Raw genomic sequence first — 5,999 nt, 5'->3', positions numbered from 1 at the left:
TTTACGGAATTTTATTTGATCGACTAAAGATTTCCCTCTTCTCTCGTTCCAGTATGAAGCTAGGCCGGCTTTAACAAAGATACTCAAAGGGTGAGATCTATAGAGCGCACTCTGACTTAGCTTAGACTTAAGACAGAGTTAAAACGAGACAGAGCTATATCTCTCACATAAATGTCTCGTTTTAACTCAATCTTAAGTCTGAGCGAAGTCAAAGTGCGCTCTGTAGATTTCAGCCATAGAACCAGATATTAAGTATAGGTACGCCAGCTTAATTAAATATCACACGCTTTAACGGTGAAGGAAAACATCGTGAGGAAACCTGCATGCCTGAGAGTTCTCCATAATGTTCTCAAAGGTGTGTGAAGTCCACCAATCTGCACGTGGCCAGCGTGGTAGACTATGGCCAAACCCCTCTCACTCTGAGAGACCCGTGCTCTGTAGTGAGACGGCGATGGGTTGATCATGATGATGACGCCAGCTTCTACTATAAAATCTGTATCTTAGTGATAGGACACCAGGTCATGTAATTTTTTTATTAGGTAAGACACCATTTTATTCCAAGGTGTATCATCTTGTCCCGGGGACCTTTCCTATAATTGTTAATATGCAACACGATAAAGGGCCTTTTTGCGCGTTGCAATCCACGCGGCGCGAAACAGAGGAAAATGGAAAAACATCGTAGCAAAGATTATATCAAAAGGGAGCCACGATCCTCAAAATTGAGGGAGCGACGCAGGAAGAAGAAGAAAGGGCCTTTTTATATATTTATTACCTGTTATCTCCCAAATCCACCATTATCCAGACTTCATAGTCACTGATCGTTCCTCGTGTTGGCGACAATACGCAGAGGAAACTTTCAGCTTTTATAAAATACCGAAGGTCTGACACGCGCTGGCCCACAGTCCAATAATCAGTAGGTACCCTTATTATAAATTCGAAAGTGTTTGTTTGTTGGTTTGTCCTTCAATCACGTCGCTACGGATTGACGTGATTTTTTGCATGGGTGTAGTCAGACCTGTAGGTCGATTTTATAAAACCTGTATCAATAATTATTACAATCTCAATTGTAGTGATTGGCTGAATTTGTGCAATTCTTGTTGCAACAATGCATTGTAGTGAGCGAGCGTCAACTAATCAGAGGTGATTGCGATCGTGACATTTTGCTGTCATTCTAGCGTAATCGAGCAAATCGCGGGTATCGGCTAGTAATCAATAAATTATAAGAACTGTTAAATTAATAAAACAATATATTCATAACTACATTTATTCATCTGAAGGCAAGTCATTCAACACAATATGTACACATTGGAATGCTAATAATAAACGCGCAAACTTATAGGTCGTACTAGAAATTAGAATTTATGTTATGACCATGCTTAGGTATAGGTAATAACGCATAACTAAGTAGGCTCCTGCGATAGTGGAGCGAGCGGTGCGGGAGGGTGACAGTTACAAGTTGACAGATCACTGAGCTCTCGCGTCACGTCATTGTACGGGAGCGATGTGCATTGTGCAGGCTCGACCGTACCAAAGGGAGAACTCCCACCGAGCGGTTGGTTGTGCTCGGTAGCGCCAGCTGGGCCTACGGTTGTATCTTGAAACTTCTATATATAGTCCAGATTGTAGAAAACTCCGTTAGTGCGAGTTCTGTCGGCGGTACATTTGTTCGGGACTACGTCATCGATTGAACAGCGCCATCTAGTTGCATCTGTGGCAACCGCCACATCATCACACCCCGCCCGCACCGCTCCTCTACCGCAGGAACGTACAGTACGCGGCAAAAAGTAATGTACATCGGCCTTAGAATGATATTTCGGCTTTGTAGAGCGTTGTCTGTCACTCACACCTATATGACGTTACGCTCTACAAATCTGCTATCTCCTTCTAAAGGTCGATGCATTACTTTCTGTCGCGTACTGTATTCATTTATATGCGTTACAGCTGTATACATAGTATAGCTGTATACATATATTATATGTTTACATAGTTTCATAAAGTTTGTACGTCTATCATTAGCTTGACGACTCTGTGTTATGGCTAACGTTTGTACAGATAATATCACAACGCCCAAAACAAATAACTTTTTAAAGCTATATTTATGATAGTTAAAAATTAAACGTAGGGCACAATCAATTATTGTTATTGCATGATAAAAAAAATAACAAAAATATAAATAATATTTAGGTACTTAATAAATACACTGTAGGTATATTAAAATAGCATATTATGTAAAAGAAAAATGGTTAAAATAATTTGCAAAAATAAGACGTTATACAATACTTATAATTTTTTTCTTCCAACAGACTAAGTTTTAATAAGTAGGTATAAATTATGAAGTAAATTATAAATAAAATTATTAGAAAGTCAACATAAAAATAATTAGGTAATTATAAAAATGAGTATTAGAACTTAAATCGAAGCTCACTATTGCAATTATAAAATTATTGCAATCATAAAGTAGGAAAACCTAAAAAATGAGACTCATAACAAACTGTATAATAATAATGCTGTCTGATTCACCAAATTTTGAGATAAAATATAAAAATTCTTAATGTTCTGCTCTTAAAAGTTCTATTTATTAAATATATATTAGATATGTTTTGCTTATACTACAGTATTAAGTGTTCAATTGGGTATTTGCCTATTTTTGAGTTTGATAAATATTATTACTTTATTATAAACTAGGATAAAAATAATGACGTTCACTGAAAAAAATATTAAAATCCAACTAAGATTTATAAAGTTACAGGCATTTTAATTTTGGAGTGGGAGGGTCTTCTATCCCTTTCTCGCAAAACGAAAATTTGTATGAAACCGCACGAAGCTACTATGGCATTAGTAGGTGTGACGTCAAACTCGCTATCTCTGTCTAATCAGAAATATTTAAATGCTTATAACTTTTTGTTATTTGGTCGATTTAATTAGTTTTTTCAATTTACGTAATTATTTTTATTCTAGTTTATAATAAAGTAATAAAAAAATTGCAGTCAAATACCCAATTGTTGAAGCTCATAACATGGTGGGTGCTCTTTGAATACACTGGGTAACATTTAACAGCATTTTGTGATGTCTACTCTATAGTACGCGACAGGTCGAAATGGCAATCGCGGAGGGAACGCCCCGCACACCCACACAGCCCCCGCGTTAACCCGGTGCGGTTGACGTGCTGGTGCGCGGGGCGCCCCCCGCATCACACCCCGATTGCCATCTCAACTTGTCGCGGACTATACCTTATTATGAAACGTCACAATTTTTTTGCGTATGCGGAATCAGGGGCGGCTGACACGGAAGTTTTGATTTATTTTGAAGTAAAGAACGGTTAAAATTTAAATTAAAAATATTATATTTTTTAATATAAATTAGCAGTTTAGCTAGCCCTTAGCTTTAACTTAAAAATAAAATAGGTACCTACTAAAAAGTAAAAGAGTAGTTTACAAAACCCTTTTTGTCATGGATTGTTAATCGACTAATTGCATTGTGAACTTTTTTTTACTGATAGTGCTAAATTAATTTATCATCGTGGCTGATTCTGTTGTCCACAATCTCTAAACTAAACTGACAGGTCAAACCTATGGCTATCTCTTTCACAATGCTCTTTACGGAAAAGGATATCACTAGATTTAGGGTGAGGTCTATAGAGCGCACTCTGACTTAACTTATACTTAAGACAGAGTTAAAACGAGACAAAGCTATATCTCTCACATAAATCTGTCTCGTTTTAACTCAATCTTAAGTCTGAGCAAAGTCAAAGTGCGCTCTATAGATCTATAGAATAGAATAATGTTTATTCGAGGTATCATATACATGGTGTAGGCAATATCGTCCTGATCTCAGCCTTAGACACTGTCCTTTTAGTTAAGAGGACAACAGAAGAGAATACATTATCATTCATTACCTACTACATTTATTATCAGCTTGATATAATCTAAAAGTACGTCACTGCATCACAATACCTTTGTGCGAGCACAATCTAAAGCGTATTTAAGCAAAATCCTTACGAACGAACGTTCTAGCCACCTAGCTATTCATTTTACTAGTTAACAATCGACTTCTTATCATAACGAGAAAATTATACTTATCCAATGATAAATTATCATCAATCATCATGAAATAGAACAACTACAGGACGAGGCAGAAAATATTGTACATCGACCTTTAGAAAGAGACAGCGGTTTTGTAGAGCGTTGTCTCTGTCGTTGAGATCAACAAAACGTCACATTAGCATGAGTGACAGAGACAACGCTCCATAAGGCCGAAATCTCATTCTAAAGGTCGATGTACAATATTTCTTGCCGTGTAGTATTCATGTTCATGTATCTCTCTATAATTATTAGATATAGTCCGTACAAAATGACTTCTCGCGCGCCATTTACTCTATGGATCTGACCCATACTTTTGATATGATGATATTTGACACAAATTTATAATGGCGTGTGAGGAGTAATTTTTTTACAACTGCTTTCTTTTTACACGAGACAATTTTATTGATTTAATTATTAATTTATTATGCTACGTGCTAAAATTATTTTGTGTTGGTAAAAAAATACGACGTTTTACAACAAGTGTGAAAAGGTTAGCACTGCCTTGTTGACTGACACATTAATAGGTAAGATGGTTTATTAGATTCTTATAATGGTTTTAAGTTAATGTGTAGTAATGTGTAGTAATTAATGTGGAGAAAATCGATGAATTGACTTAAAATACAATTGGTAAATTAGCATCCGAAACCAAGGAACTAATGCCTAAAACTTAACGCATTAAAATAGTAATATTCTTTGGGCATGCCAATGCCCTCTTCATTTTTGAATACTCACTAAATTACAGTACCTTTAGAAAGAGATTTCGGCTTCCTAGAGCGTTGTCTCTGTCACTCATACCTATGTGACGTTTTGTCGCTCTCAACGATAGAGACAACGCTCCACGATACCTCTCTTTCTAAAGGTCGATTGTACAATATTACTTGCCGGGTACTGTACTATAAATGTTTAATGACTAATATTGGAGCTGAATAGTCTGTACAATGGCATAGATATGTCTTTCTCTAAACTAAATATGCATCTTTTTTAAAAGATTGTTAAAAAAGAGCGGAAAATAAACACTAAATATAATTAACGACTTAAAATTTTATTGTTACCATACGACAATTTTAGGCGATAAGTTCTTCAGTCCAGATGCTAAGTTGCAACGTCTTACTCGTAATTATTCTAAATTAGAGATTTTGTAATTTTAAATATATGAAAAGTTAACAAGGATAATTAGGGATTTCTTGGAAGACAATCAACCAAATTTTATACAATATGAGAGTTAAAAGATTTCGGCAATTTAGTCAAGAAATTAGTAATTTTAGTTATTTTTAGGGAGTTAAAGATTTCATTTGACAAAATCACAAGGTTTTATTTTTAACTAGATGATTACCGCGACGCGTGGATTTAGGTTTTTAAAAATCCAGTGGGAACTCTTTGATTTGCCGGGATAAAAAGCCTATGTCCTTCCCCGGGATGCAAGCTATCGCTGTACCAAATTTCATCAAAATCAGTTGAACGGATGGGCCGTGAAAGGCTAGAAGACAGATAGACAGACAGACACACTTTCGCATTTATAATATTAGTATATGGATTATATATTCAACTTAAAGTAATATAAAATTAGAATTTGTTAAATGTACAAAAGTAAAGTAATAATACTGCTCTAAAAATATTGTGATTATTTTTTAATTTTTAATTTATTATGACAACGGCACACTAAAGTAAAAAATGATAAATGTGCGAAAGCTTAGCATGTTATTACACTCTATCCGCAAAAAAAAGTTAGTATAGCGCTCTCTGTTACGTAATCCCATACAGATGAAAGAGACAAAAACCTCAATGGGCGGTACCCATTTTGAGTCACCGACCAATCACAAACGAAACTATGTTTACTAAAAGAATTTCGAATGTTTTTTGAAAATATGTTTGTGGTTGGTTGGCGACTCAAAATGGTTAACGCCACTGAGATTTTTG

This window comes from Maniola hyperantus, chromosome 7, assembly GCF_902806685.2.
Source record: "Maniola hyperantus chromosome 7, iAphHyp1.2, whole genome shotgun sequence".
Lineage (NCBI taxonomy): Eukaryota > Metazoa > Arthropoda > Insecta > Lepidoptera > Nymphalidae > Maniola > Maniola hyperantus.
The sequence above is the reverse complement of the archived record's forward strand: the minus strand, read 5'-3'. Positions refer to the sequence as shown.